The following is a 16102-nucleotide window of genomic DNA, read 5'->3' as shown; positions in this document are numbered from 1 at the left end:
GACCTGAACGGGCAGGTTTATGAGTGCTATTATGAAGGGTGAAACTCGTCTGGCAGCAGGAAGGATTTAAATAGTAGGAAAGAAGAGCTGGAATTGGAAGAGTCAGAGTGATACAGCGTGGAAACAGACTCATCGGCCCAACTTGCTCACACCGACCAACATGTCCTATCTACACTAGTTGTACCTGCCTGCATTTGGCCCATATCCTTCTATAGCTATCCTATCCATGTACCTGTCCAATTGTTTCTTAAACATTGCGATAGTACCTGCTTCAACTACCCCCTCTGGCTGCTTGTTCCATATACCCACCACCCTTTGAGCAAAAAAACTTTAGTCCTCAGGTTCCTATTAAATCTTCCCCCCCCCCCCCCCAACCTCACCTTAAACCCATGTCCTTGGTTCTCGATTTCTCTACTCTGGGCAAGAGATTCTGTGTGTTTACCTGATCTATTCCTCCCATGATTTTGCACACTTCTATAAGATCACCCCTCATAATCATGCGCTCCAAGGAATAGATTCCAGGCTGCTCAGCCACTACCTATTGTTCATGCCCTAGAGTCCTGGCAACATCCTTGTAAATCTTTTCTGCACCCTTTCCAGCTTGCCAACATTTTTTCAAAATCATGGTGCCCAAAAATGAACACAATACTCTAAATGTGGCCTCACCAACATCTTATATAACTGAAACATGATCTCCCAACTTCTATACTCAATACTCTGACTGATGAAGGCCAATGTGCCAAATGCCTTATTGACCATCCTATCTACCTGCAATGCCACTTTCAAGGAACTGTGTGCCTGCACTCCAAGATCCCTCTGTTCTATAACATTCCTCAGATCCCTCTGCTCTATAACATTCGCTGTGTAGGTCCTGCCCATTTTGGACTTCCCAAAATCCAACGCCTCAATTTCTCTGTATTAAATTCCATTAACCATTCCTCAGCCCACCTGCCAACTGATCAAGATCGTGCTGCATTTTTTGACAACGAACCCTGAGGCACTCTACTAGTCACAAGCCTCAAGTATGAAAAGGAACCTTCCACCATCACCCTCTGCTTCCTCCAATGAAGCCAACTTTCTATCCAACCAGCTATCTCTGCTTGGATCCATGTGCTCTAACCTTCCAAAGCAGCCTACCATGTGGAACCTTGGTGAATGCCTTGCTGAAATCCATATATACAACGTTCACAACTCTGCCCTCATCAACCTTTTTGGTCACATCATCAAAAAACTCAGATTCATGAGACACGATCTCCCATGCTGACTGTCCTGAGAGAACAAACAAGATTGGAAACAAGACAAATCAAGAGTTTTGCTGTGCTTAATGATATAAAACTAAATAAGAGTATAGTGAATAAGGCAACCAAGCTTAAAGCACAGAATGGACAAATGGAAGTACAATGTTTTAGCTGTTCCTGAAACATGACTTGAATGGCAGTTTAATGTTAATGGCTTCAGGGTTAAGTGATAGGTTTAGCAATATTGCTTACAGAAACAATCACAGCTGTGAAGAGATGAGAGATTAGAAAGACTTTTTTTAAATGAAGCTATGTGGGTTGAATGAAATAAAAATACAAAAAGGACAGCTGCTTTTCGGGGAGTGCACTTTAAACTTCAAAAATCGAAGGGAGATAGAACAAATCGGAGGCAAATTTCTGATATGTAAAACAATAATATTGGGGACACAAAATTCCTATATTGCCTTCAGAATAAGGCAACAAACCCAACAAAATGTAACAGTGGTGGTTGGCACAGGAAAGAGGTAGCAATTCTGTATTAAATTTAGGGAATGAAGCGAGGTAGGTGGATGGACGAAAATAAATTAGGTGTCAAGATTCTAACTTGGTAGAAGGCCAATTTTACCAGGCTGAAGGTATTTAGCGAAAGCAGACTGGGAACAGTGACAAAGGTAAATCAGTCCCAGAGTACTGAGATTCAAGGGGTTGAAGGTAAGAAAATGTTGGGGGGGGGGGAAGAGAAACTGCCAAATCTCAATGCGCCAAGACAACACAGGGCATTTTAAAAAAAGACATTAAAAGGGAAGCTGACACCAGATGCCATAGAATGCGTAGAAAAGTACAAAACTGGTGGTGGAGGAAACAAAAACGGGAAACTAGGAGAGCAAAGGCCAGACAAGAAAAAAATACTGAGGAGAAATAAAATACTTTAAAAAGTGCTTTAGAGGAAAGGAAGAGCATGGCCAATTAGGGACCAAATAGGTGACCTGTGCGTGAGATTCTTAATGAACACAAAAGGGGGAGGCGATGCTAGATCTCGCTGCTGTGAGACTGCACAACCAGCACTGCTCCCAGCAGACGAGTCAACAATAACAGCTAAGAACACACAGAAAACTGATGACAATTTATGTATGTTTTATTTATAATGAATGATCTCTTGCTATCTACTTTGCTGCTGTAACACTGTAAATTTCCCCGGTGTGGGACGAATAAAGGAATATATTATTATTATTATTATTATTATTATTAGATTGCAGTTCAGAAGGAAAGGTGTTAAATTTTCGATGGGATAAACATCGTAAAAGAGGAAACATTTTAGCATCGTTAAAATAGACAAATTACCTGGTCCAGATTAAATATATCATGATAGACACAAAAAGCTAGAGTAACTCAGCAGAACAGGTAGCATCTCTGGAGGGAAGGAATAGGTGATGTTTCGGGTTGAGGTGGGGGGGGAGGAGGGAGGAGGTGGGGGGGAGGGAGGAGGTGGGGGGGGGGGGGAGGGAGGAGGTGGTGGGGGGGAGGGAGGAGTGCACCAATGCAGGAGAGGTTTGGGCCCAACGGGTCTACTTGGTCCAGTAACAAATAAAATATTTCCATTCAATCGCTGTAGAGCTGTGGCCTCAATTATGACCCATCTTCTCAGATAATTGGATAGCAGGATTCAGCAACTAACACTGGACTTCAAGTACATCATGCAGCCTCACAATTCTGTTCCAGGAGTGAAAGCGGTATTTATTCTCATGTTTTGTTTTAGCAAGTACCATATATTAGCTACAAGAAGAAACAAGTGCTACACAATTTCTTAAAATGAGATTCAGCAGCGATGATTCATAGGAGTGAGCTGCAACCACCTACTCACAGCTGTCAAATTCTTGTTCTCAAAGATTTCTTCACATGATACTAATGGCCTTTGCATTTTTTTTTAAATTACACATTTTAAAAATATTGCCATTTTAGGATACTGGCGATTGAAAAAATAGAAAGAAATTACAGAAATTATGCAATAGGGGATTAAAATGGAGGTTGTGCGTTTATTCACAGGGAAAGGTAGGGGGAATAAAGAGTGCCATGGTGACAGTGAGTCACCTTGGGATACTTGAGCATCTAACAACTAAAAACAATACTAAACAGGAGCCCAAAAGGAAGTGAACTGACAGCGCTCTCAAGAGAACAGTGCGAGGGAGGGTCCAAGCATTTAACGAGGGCACAAAAGCCTTGCCAAAAAGAAAAAGCCCACTAACAATCTTAGTTTATCCATAAATATAATGGCCTGTGATTGAGGCGATTTGGAATGGCACAAGCAGCAACACATAATTCCTGGCAAATCTACTAACACACAAATTATTTTCAAATCCCAACCCTGCTCAGTTATAGTGCAGAGTGCTATTATTAGCAAGTCTGGTTGACAACCTATTACACTGATTCCACGATCTCAATTAAAGCTCGAGTGTCTTGCTGCGAAAAAAAACCAACCCCCATATATCGGCAAGAGCTAAAATGACAGAGGCCGTAAAAAATGTGTAATTAATTATGTAGATATCTGATCACATATCTCTCATCATTTCTTATTCTACTTGTGTTTTAGTAAACTTCATCATTTTGAACTATATATGAAACATTATCTCATTATGACTCAAAATATCCTGTTTCACACTGCTTCTATTCCATATATCGGCACTTTGGAAAACTAAATCTGAACTTTGGACTTTAGAAGTTAGAGATACAGCACGGAAACAGGTCCTTCGGCTCACCAGGTCCGCGTCGACCAGCGATCCACACACATAAACACTGTCCTGCACACTAGGGACAACTTTTACCAAAGCCAATTAACCTACAAGCCTGTATGTCTTTGTAGTGTGGGAGGAAATCGGAGCACCCGGAGAAAGTGCACGCGGTCACGGGGAGAACGTACAAACTCTGTACAGACAGCACCCGTGAATCTGTATCTGGGGTGAATCTGTATCTGGTAGACAGTCTGATAGAGAAGTCGACACCTGCATTTTGCACCAGTCTGACATAAAATCTAACCACTTGCCCAGAACACTCAAAACAATATTCCTACTGGGGCTGTATAGATACGATGCCTAGCATTTCAAGAATGAAGACAGCCCTACCTTCCTTTCTACTGTGCATTCCAATGCAGCACAAGGATATATCTAAACCAACACAACATTAAGGTCATTAGCCCCCTGCATAGAAGCTGCACCAACTGTCAGACTGATCTGCCATAGACTTGGCTGTACATTGGAGCCAAATCTAGGCAGCATTTAGTGAACGAATGCCGACTGCTGCATAAGGCAGACTTAGGAATGCTAACAACGAGCACACATGATAAAGGGAATTACTGCATCTGATCATGGTTCTTAGAAATATACAGACGCTTTTCAGACACAAGGAATTGCAACGGAATGTGTTCCGGGCCTAGTGGCAGTGGTCGCAACAACTTTATGTTCGGCACGACCCCCAAAACACTTCAACCGAGTAAAGAATGATCGCCTGGATACCCAAATGACTTTCAGCCTTTCTTTGAAATGGGCCACGTAAAATCCATGAGCTGCCTGCCCCGTTCAGGTTCAAAATAATTTGATGAGGCTATTTGAACAGCAAGATAATTCTCTGGATTTGCAGATCTAACGGCCTTCCCAACAGGATCACCAAAACACGTCAACTGTAATTTATCTCAGAGGGTGGTGGGTATGCGGAAGGAGCTGGCAGAGGAGGTATGTGCAGGAAGGAACTGCAGATGCTGGTTTAACCCGAATACACAAAAAGCTGGAGTAACTCAGCGGGACAGGCAGCATCTCTGGAGAGAAGGAATGGGTGACGTTTCGGGTTGAGACCCTTCAGAGGTAGTTGAGGCAGATACTGTAACAGCATTTACCAAATGCTTAGACAGGTACATGGATTGGAAAGATTTAGAGAGATACTAGACCAAGTGGACCCGTTGGGCCCAAACCTCTCCTGCATTGGTGCAGCACCCTCTCCTCCCTCCTCCCTCCTCCCCCCTCCCCTCCCTCTCCCTGCCCCCCTTCCTCCCCATGCTGTATGACTGTGAGTCCATCTCAGTGTTATTTGTGGAACCTTTGTGTATTAGCTTGCTGCCATATTGGCAACAACAGTGTTTCTACTTCAAAAGCAATTCATCATCTTGAAGTACTTTGGAACGCCCTGAATAAATGAAAGATGCTCGTTCTCTGTTTTAATCTACCTTTCGCATGATTAATAACTGCTTCATCATTTAGTGCATCATGCCTCCTACTCTTTACACCAGAGTTCCTTAAATGATAAGCCTACCACATCAGTTCAAATTTAAAAAAAATCTACGGGACATGTATTTTAGTACAGGATTTTTGGATACAAAATGCAGTTTTGCACAATTTGTTTTAACAAAAAACCTTTACTTTTTGCTTTTGAAGCATGTTCCTCAAAAGTTCCCAAATCAACTGAAATCAAAATTCTTCCAAGGAGGTTAACACAAATAAATTACTATTTGGGATGTATACCTAGATTTTTGAAATGAAAAATAGGACTCTCGACTTTCAGTCTGAAGAAATCTCAACCCAAAATGTCACCCATTCCTTTTCGCCAGAGATGCGGCCTGACCTGCTGAGTTACTCCAGCTTTCTGTGTCCATCCGATTTAAACCAGCATCTGCAGTTCCTTCCTACACAACTATACTTTGATGTTGTGTGCAAGATACAGATTTAAGCCTGCTTCCACTGGAATTTAGAAGGATGAGAGGGGATCTTATCGAAACATATAAGATTATTAAGGGGTTGGACACGTTAGAGGCAGGAAACATGTTCCCAATTTTGGGGGAGTCCAGAACCAGGGGCCACAGTTTAAGAATAAGGGGTCGGCCATTTAGAACGGAGATGGGGAAAATCATTTTCAGTCAGAGTTGTAAATCTGTGGAATTCACAGCCTCAGAAGGCAGTGGAGGCCAATTCTCTGAATGCATTCAAGAGAGAGCTAGATAGAGCTCTTAAGGATAGCGGAGTCAGGGGGTATGGGGAGAGGGCAGGAACAGGGTACTGATTGAGAATGATCAGCCATGATCACATTGAATGGTGGTGCTGGCTCGAAGGGCCGAATGGCCTACTCCTGCACCTATTGTCTATTGTCTAAAATTATACAAGAATAGTAGCTGATATTTACAAATTGTACAAAGGTACTGGAGGACGAGAACTGTCTTGGAATCGCCAAGAATTGAGAATTAATCAACTGGACATTGTCACGAGCAACTTAAGATAAGAAATATTATTTGAATAATTTAAAAGTTTTCTACCTATTTTCTGCTAACCTAATTGTTCATGAGTCAAAAATGCTGGAAATGAGACAAAAGGTCACCTGACTGGATCAGATTGGTTTGCTAAATATGTGAGGTCAAACAATTAAACCACAAAGAATGCAACCAGAGTTCACAACCCGATTGAGGGCTGATTTCATCCTGAATTGGATGCAGGAGCAACAACAGTAGTGATGGACTTGGCCAATTATTGCTAGTCTTTCCTTCCACTGCTACACATTTATACTTGTGCAACAAATACACCCAACAACCTCAGAAACAGTTACTGACAGGTGCAACTGTGACACAGGTGCTAGGACCTTACAAGTCTTTTTTTTTTTTTTACTGTTGATAGATTGTTCTGGACAGCATTTGGTAAAAGGCTTCCCATCAAACTTAATTTACTCACGAATATTTTGAACTCAAAATAACACCAAAATAGCAAACTTTTAACTGCCGTTGCTCTACTCAATTGTCATAATGATGAAAAGATGTCAAAATTGAAGACCATGCAGAGGAAAAAAAGTTGCAGCCAAAACATTATGACCACTGACAGGCAAAGTGAATAACACTGATTATCTTGTCAAGGAGTGGGATATATTAGGCAGCAAGTGAACAGCAAGTTCTTGAAGTTAATGTGTTGGATGCAGGAGAAATGGGCAGGAGTAAAGACCTGAGAGACTTTGACAAGTGCCAAATTGTTATGGCCAGACGACTGGGTCAGAGCATCTCTGAAACGGCAAGGCTTGTGGGGTGCTCCCGGTCAGCTGTGGTGAGTATCTACTGACAGTGGTCCGAGGAGGGACAAACCACAAACAGGGTGTTGGGCACCCAAGGCTCATCGATGCACGAGGGCAACAAAGGCTATCCCGTCTGGTCCGAACCGACTGGTCCACTTTGGCACAAGTCATAGAAAATGTTAATGGTGGTCACGGGAGGAATGTGTCACAATACACAGTGCATCGCACCCTGCTGCGTATGGGGCTGCACACGGAGGACCAACAGCATGAGGCAAGTGGTCATAATGTATTGTCTGATTGGTGTATAGTCAATAACCCCCTGGTGTGTGGTCATCTATCATAATTCAGTGGACAATCAGCATGAGTTATCATAGCATTTCTATTATTCTTCCATAGAGAGCTAGGTAATCAAAGTATTGTGCTGCAAATCATGGCACCCAAAGATTATTTTAAATCATCTCAGCTGCACACCCTTCGTTTCATTTCTGCCAAAAAAAAAATCACATCAAGAATATTTCTCGTTTATATTCAGCAAGGAGAAAGTCACGGAAGCTAGCAAATTCAGCAAACAGAATAATGATGGCCTGAAACATATCAGTGTTACAAAAGAAGCAGTGCTGGTGGTCTTGAGGCTCATAAAGGTGGAAAAATCCCTGGGGCCTGACCAAGTGGATGCTAGTACATTGTGGATATTGCAGAGATGTTTCCATCTTCCTCTCCATGGCTGAGGTACTGGAAGACTGGAGAGTGGCTAATGTTGTGCCTTTATTTAAGTGCTGCAAGACAAACCAGGAAACTGCAGGCCAGCGAGAGTAACGTCAATGAGGGCAAAGTTACTGGATGGGATTCTGCTAAGACAGGATCTATCCGTGTTTGGAAAGGCAAGGACTGATTAGGGATAGGCAGTACGGCTTTGCGTGTTTGAAATCATGGCTCATGAATTTTGAGTTTCTGTTTAATCCTCTTGGTCACCATTTCAAAGCGCAGGACAATGTCTGCATGGCCTTTTATCAAAGTTTATGACAAGGTCTCACATGGCAGGCTGGTCCAGAAGGCGAGATCACATCTGATCCAGGGTTAGCTCATCAATTGGATACCAAATTGGCTTGGTGGAAGGAGAGAGAGGGTGGTAGCAGAGGGTTGTTTTTCAGTTTGGAGGCCTGCGACCAGCAGCGTGCCACAGGGATCGGTGGCGGCTCCTTTGCTGTTTATCATGTATTTGGATAAGAATGCAGGTGGCGTGATTAGTATGTTTGCAGATGACATCAAAACTGGCAGTGTACTAGACAGTGAAGTAAGTTGTCTCAGCTATTACAGGACCTACTTCAACTGAGAAACTGGGAAGTGGAGCACAAGTACATAGGCACAAGGGACACAAGTACATTGTTCCCTAAAAATGGCAATACAAGTAGACAAGGTGCACGGCATGCTTGCCTTCATCGGACAGGGCATTGAGTTCAAGAGCTGCGATGTTCTGTTACAGCTATATGGGATGTTGGTGAGATTGCATCTGGAATATTGTGCGCACTCTAAAGTCTCCAGTTCTAGTCACCCAGCTTTTGGAAGGATGTGATTAAGTTGGAGAGGGTGCAGAAACGTTCAGAAGGATGTTGCCAGGAGTACAGGGCTTGGGTTATAAAGGGAAAAATGGATAGTGGGACTATTTTCCTTGGGGCAACAGAGACTGAGGGGTGGACTTAGAGGCTCATAAAAGTCATGAGCAGCTTAAACAGGGTGCATGATCATAGTCTTTTCACCAGGACGGAAGAATCTAAAACTAGAGGACATATAGCTTTAAAGGAAATTAGACCAAGTGGACCCGTTAGGCCCAAATCTATACTGCATTGGTACAGCACCCTCCCCTCCCCCCCCTCCTCCTTCCCCCCCTCCCTCCCCCCCACAATCCATCCCCCTCAACCCCCCTTGTCCTCCCTCCTTCCCCCCTCCCTAGGAGATAGATTTAAACTTTAAAATGTGAACAACTTTAAAAATATAACACCGATTTCAATGAAACTTCTTCCATTAGCACCAAAGGGACGACGGTGAGTAAGGTGGGCCTAAAATTGTCACGCTATCGTGTACTGTTTTGGCTGTAGTTCAGGAACAAACAAACTAGAGTTTTAGTATATAGATGGGAAAGATTTAAAGGGGACTCGAGGGGCAGGTTTATCCACACAATTGGGGGGGGGGGGGGAAGAGAGTGGAACAATTGCAACTTTTTTTTTAAATTGGACAAATTTGTGGATAGAGCAAGGTTTAGAGGAATATGTAGAGACATGGGGGTAACTCATGAAGGCACTTAGTCTGTGTGGATGAGTTGGGCCACAGAGCATGCTTCTGTGTTATACAACTTTATGACTCACTGCTCTCTCTGTTCTATATAACGCTCATGACTCTATGCTCTATGAACTAAGCAGAGGATGTGCTCCCTGCAACATTAAAGGTGCATGTCAGGCTCAAATTCAGCAATTCTCTTGACCTCAAAATTGAAAGCAAACAATGGTAAACTTCCTTGAAGAGGAGAGGCAAATTCCAAAATGAAAAATCCAGAAACATTCTGAACTATTGGAAAATTGTTTAAAAGTGATCATGGTTTCTGGGTAGATGTGGATTATTTTTAAAATATTTAACACAGTAATCTACACTTTGTCCATAACCAGGCATTTCAGAGTTAATGATGGAACAGCAAGTGCATTTTGCTTTTAAATCAGAAGAAAACAGGAAATTATAGACCAGTTAGTCTGGCATCAGTGGTGGGGAAGATGCTGGAGTCAATTATAAAAGACGAAATTGCGGAGCATTTGGATAGCAGTAACAGGATCGTTCCAAGTCAGCATGGATTTACGAAGGGGAAATCATGCTTGACTAATCTTCTGGAATTTTTTGAGGATGTAACTAGGAAAATGGACAGGGGAGAGCCAGTGGATGTAGTGTACCTTGACTTTCAGAAAGCCTTCGACAAGGTCCCACATAGGAGATTAGTGGGCAAAATTAGAGCACATGGTTTTGGGGGCAGGGTGTTGACATTTTAAAAAAGGAGGTGGGAGAAGAAAAACGGATCGTGCGACCGTGACTAAACCAACTAAAGATGTACAATCAAAAGAATTGCACAATTCAATGGCAAAGAAAAAGGACAGATCTCAACAAGGGTACTGACATGGATAGAAAAATGGTTGGCAGACAGAAAGCAAAGAGTGGGGATAAATGGGTCCCTTTCAGAATGGCAGGCAGTAACTAGTGGGGTACCGCAAGGCTCGGTGCTGGGACCGCAGCTATTTACAATATACATTAATGACTTGGATGAAGGGATTAAAAGTAACATTAGCAAATCTGCAGATGACACAAAGCTGGGTGGCAGTGTGAACTATGAGGAAGATGCTATGAGGTTGCAGGGTGACTTGGACAGGTTGTGTGAATGGGCGGATGCATGGCAGACGCAGTTTAATGTGGATAAATATGAGGTTATCCACTTTGGTGGTAAGAATAGGAAGGCAGATTATCTGAATGGTGTCAAGTTAGGAAAAGGGGACGTACAATGAGATCTGGGTGTCCTAGTCCATCAGTCACTGAAAGGAAGCATGCAGGTACAGCAGGCAGTGAAGAAAGCCAATGGAATGTTGGCCTTCATAACAAGAGGAGTTGAGTATAGGAGCAAAGAGGTCCTTCTGCAGTTGTACAGGGCCCTAGTGAGACCGCACCTGGAGTACTGTGTGCAGTTTGTCTCCAAATTTGAGGAAGGATATTCTTGCTATTGAGGGCATGCAGCGTAGGTTCACTAGGTTAATTCCCGGAATGGCAGGACTGTCGTATGTTGAAAGACTGGAGCGACTTGGCTTGTATACACTGGAATTTAGAAGGATGAGAGGGGATCTTATTGAAACATATAAGATTATTAAGGGATTGGACACGTTAGAGGCAGGAAACATGTTCCCAATGTTGGGGGAGTCAAGAACCAGGGGCCACAGTTTAGAACGGAGATGATGAAAAACTTTTTCAGTCAGAGAGTTGTAAATCTGTGGAATTCTCTGCCTCGGAAGGCAGTGGAGGCCAATTCTTTGGAAGCTTTCAAGAGAGAGCTAGATACAGCTCTTAAAGATAGCGGAGACAGGGGGTATGGGGAGAAGGCAGGAACGGAGTACTGATTGTGAATGATCAGCCATGATCACATTGAATGGCGGTGCTGGCTCGAAGGGCCGAATGGCCTACTCCTGCACCTATTGTCTATTGTCTATAAAATAAACCAAATGTATTCCTTCATCTAAGAACAATGTACCAATGCAAATAATAAATCTTGTTCTGAGCACATGGTTGCAACCAAGTATCAAGAATAGATAAACTGGCCATAGCTTTGGATGTTTTACATTTTAGTACAAAGACAGAAATGCCACCATCTTAAGAACAGTTCAGAGTATATTCATTGATATAACTGCTGAATGTTTTATAATCCACTATGTGGGTGTCGGAAGGATGCCAAGATTTTTCCTTGTGCAGCACCTGCAATGAAGTAAAAGGAGCTTCATAAGTATAAAACGTATTTGGCAAAACACTTTTTGTTTAGGCCACGAGAGCTGTCAGAAGAGCCAGATGTCACTCATTGCACAAATGTTGACAGAATTTGCCTCATTCAAAAGAAAATGCTCCTTTAAAGACTAGAAGAGTGTTCTTGAGAAAGAAAAACAGAGCAAAACATTCCAAATATAATTTCAAATTTGGTGCTGACCCAAACGCTTTAATGCCTTAAAGATGGATGCAGCACACTACAGCTCAAAACAGCATGTTATGGCGAGTCCGAAAACTTGTTGGTTGTAGAAGAAGTTTATTGCAGCCGCAATATTCGAATACAGAGTTAAACAACAAGGTAAAGGACAACCATCAAAGACTTACTGTCTTCTTCGAAGACTTCGCCGAACTCAACATTTCGGGCGCCAAAAGAGCACATGACCACGCTGGCCAATCAGCGATGTCGCTCTCTGGACCAATCCCCATGGTCGCGTTCCCACGTGACCTCGCTGGCCAATCTGAGGGTTCGACGACCTGGACCATTCTCTATGGTCGCTACATGACCCCCCCCCAGAACCCGAGGTACGGAACCTAGCAGGGAGCCGGATTTCGCGACCATAACGAGTACGGAGAGGGGCAGCCTGAACCACAGGAGCCGGGGGTTCCGGACTTGGAGGAACTGCCGGAACGGGGGGTCCAGGAGGAACTGCCTGGAACGGGGGGTCCTGGAGGAACAGCCGGAACGGGGGGTCCTGGACTGAGCGGAACTAACGGAGGTCGGCCTCTCCTAGGGGTTTGGCCGACCAGGACTGGTTGATCCGGATCCAAGTGTGCAGGTTTGAGCCGGGACACCGAGACGAGCTCACTCTTGCCGCACATATCTAAGGTGAAGGTAGCCGTTCCCTTACGCAAAACCCGGAACGGCCCTTGATAGACCCTTTGTAACGGGGCGCGATGGGAATCTTTTCGCAGAAACACAAACTCACAGTCCTTCAGGGAAGGCGGTTCATGTACCATGGGACACCCATGACGTGAAGTCGGAACTGGAGCCAGGGAACCCACCCGTGCCCGGAGAGATGCTAACACTGATGGGACTGTAGGGAGCTGGTCTGAAGGGTCCGGAAACAAATCTCCGGGTACACGAAGTGTCGAGCCATATACTAGCTCCGCGGACGACGCACCGAGATCTAGCTTAGGAGCAGTCCGGATGCCCAGAAGGACCCAGGGGAGCTGGTCTACCCAGTCCGGGCCGTCAAGCCTTGCACTGAGGGACGCCTTAAGTTGACGGTGGAACCTTTCTACAAGTCCATTTGCCTGGGGGTGATATGCAGTAGTGGGTTGTAACTTGGAACCGTACAGTTCTGCGAGCGCGGCCCAGAGGGACGAAGTGAACTGCGGCCCCCTGTCAGTGGTAATAACTGCCGGGACCCCGAAACGAGCTACCCAATGGAGGGCCAAAGTCCTGGCACAAGACGCTGACGAAATATCAGTCAATGGGAAAGCCTCTGGCCACCGGGTGAACCGATCCACCACCGTGAGGAGGTGGGTGTAGCCCCGGGAAGAAGGCAAAGGCCCGACTAAATCCACGTGGATGTGGAAAAAACGACTTGCTGGGACCTCGAACTCCTGTACGGGGGGCTGGACATGGCGCTGGACTTTAGCGGTCTGACAGGGAACGCAGGAACGCGCCCAACCCGCTACCTGTTTCCGTAGGCCATGCCAGACAAACCGAGCTGCTACCAAAGCAGAGGTGGAGCGGATGGACGGGTGCGCCAGCCCATGAATGGCATCAAAAACCCGGCGCTGAAGGGAGGGCGGTACTACCGGCCTGGGACGGGGAAGAGAAACATCGCACCAGACTTTCGTGCCTTCCGACCCGCAGGCTACCTGAGCCAACTTCAATCCCGAAGTGGTGGACTGGTATGCCGAAGCGGTATCCGCTAGAAGCTGTGCCTCCGCAAGCTCCTGGGGATCCACCTCGCAGTCCACCGCCGAAATAGGGGAAAAAGCAGGTCTAGACAGGGCGTCAGCAACGGCATTAAGCTTACCCGCGACATGACGGACATCGGTGGTAAATTCGGAGATAGCAGTCAGGTGCCGCTGCTGGCGGGCCGACCATGGGTCAGACAATTTGAAAAATGCAAATGTTAATGGTTTGTGGTCCGTAAAGGCCACAAATGGGCGGCCCTCAAGGAAATACCTGAAATGACGAACAGCTAAATAGAGGGCCAGAAGCTCTCGGTCAAATGCGCTATACTTCAGCTCAGCCGAATTTAGTTGCCGGCTGAAAAACGCCAAGGGCTGCCAACGGCCACCGACCTGCTGCTCCAAGACCCCGCCCACCGCCACGTCAGAGGCGTCAACCGTCAGGGCCGTGGGGGCGGAGGGGCTCGGGTGGACCAACATGGTGGCGTCTGCTAACGCTGCCTTAACTGCTGTAAAAGCCGACTCTGCGGCCGGGGACCATATCAACTCTACCGGTTTTCCCGCAAGGCACTGGAAAAGCGGGCGCATGACCCGCGCAGCTGCCGGAACGAACCTATGGTAGAAGTTAACCATGCCTACGAACTCCTGTAGTCCTTTTACTGTGGTGGGCCTGGGAAATGCCCGGATAGCCTCCACCTTCTCGGGCAAAGGGGAGGCGCCGGCAGGGGTAATTCTGTGCCCTAGAAAATCAAGAGAAGGGAGGCCGAATTGACACTTGGAGGGTTGGATAATGAGCCCGTGGTCTTGGAGCCGCTGGAACACGGTCCGCAAGTGGACCTGGTGTTCCTGCACTGAGGGGCTGGCTACCAGGATGTCGTCTAAATAAATAAACAAAAAAGGTAAACCCCGACCCACACGGTCTATCAGTCGTTGGAAAGCCTGTGCCGCGTTCTTTAAACCGAAAGGCATACGCAACCATTCAAACAACCCGAACGGAGTAATCGTTGCAGTTTTCTGTATGTCCTCCGGACGCACCGGAATCTGGTGGTATCCTCGCACCAAATCGATTTTGGAGAACACCACCGCTCCTTCCAGCCCAGACGAAAAGTCCTGCAGGTGCGGTATGGGGTAGCGATCAGCCGTGGTGACAGCATTGAGACGCCGATAATCGCCACATGGTCTCCACCCCCCAGATGCCTTGGAGACCATATGCAACGGCGAGGCCCACGGGCTGTCGGACTGACGGACAATTCCCATTTCCTCCATCTTCCTAAATTCCGCCCGTGCCACCACCAGTTTGTCTGGCGGCAGTCTCCTGGCCCGAGCGAAAACGGGAGGGCCCTCGGTGCGGATGTGATGGACCACGCCGTGCTTGGCCGAAGGCGTGTCAAAACGTTGGATGAGCAGCTCTGGAAACTCCGCCAGGATCTCAGCATACGAGTCAGGGGCCGCGACGACAGCCTGGACAGTAGGGCTGGGCGGGGAGGCGGTTGTCGGAGCGACGGGCTCCTCGCCGGCGGAGGGTCGGAGGTCGTTACCGCGGACATCAGGGACCAGTGAAAAAGCCCAGAGAAAATCTGCGCCCAGGATCGCTTGTCTGACGTCTGCTATGATGAATGGCCATTCGTACGTGCGGAGGCCTAACACGAGGGACATCTTCCGTATACCGAAAGTGCGAATTGGGCTGCCATTAACCGCGATGAGGGTGGGACCTGTCTTACCCGTTCTGGTTTCGAGGTCGGTCGGCGGCACTATACTGACGATGGCTCCCGTGTCCACCAAAAATTCTGTGTCCGTGAATCGATCATGGACGTAGAGGCGTCGGTTCTGGCCAATCGTAACTGCCGCTATGTACGATCGGCCGAGGCATTTCCCGCGAAGGTACAAGGTGAGCGGCAGTTGCGGGATTCGCTACCCCATCGTAGGTGATAATAGCACCAGCCGCGCTTGTGCGGATCTTTTTGGCGGGCTTTCGGAGAACTGGCGGGAGACGCGGCGCCATCTTGATGTCGCTGTGGCGTGGTCACTGATGTCGAGACCTTGTTGATCGAACCGCTTGCCTTGTTTTTAGCCGCTATGAGCGCGTCCGCTTTCGCTGCATATGCTTCGGGGTCCTTAAAAGAACAATCCGTGAGCAGCAGTCGGACATCCTCAGGAAGCTTCTCTCAGAATGCCTGTTCGAACATAAGGCAATCCGTATGCTCACCGGCTAGCATCATCATTTCGGCCATGAGAACGGAAGGCCGTCGATCTCCGAGGTCCGGTAGGTGCAGAAGTCTTGCAGCGCAATCATGCCTATTAAACCCGAAGGTTCGCAGTAACACTTTCTTCATGGCCTCGTACTTGCTTTCCGCAGGCGGATTAACGATGAACCGCATCACGCGTGTGGTCGTCTCCGGTGATAGAGC

General features: G+C 46.4%; 1 protein-coding gene across 7 annotated transcripts in view; it reads right to left on the bottom strand.

The window, feature by feature from the left end:
- The window catches only part of r3hdm2 (R3H domain containing 2), a 204229-nt gene that overhangs the window by 155123 nt on the left and 33004 nt on the right, over positions 1 to 16102 (bottom strand). The gene's annotated exons all lie outside the window — the stretch shown is intronic.

Source organism: Rhinoraja longicauda, chromosome 42, assembly GCF_053455715.1.
Source record: "Rhinoraja longicauda isolate Sanriku21f chromosome 42, sRhiLon1.1, whole genome shotgun sequence".
Classification (NCBI taxonomy): domain Eukaryota; kingdom Metazoa; phylum Chordata; class Chondrichthyes; order Rajiformes; family Arhynchobatidae; genus Rhinoraja; species Rhinoraja longicauda.
Note: the sequence above shows the minus strand (reverse complement) of the source record. Positions and strands in the feature narration are given on the sequence as shown.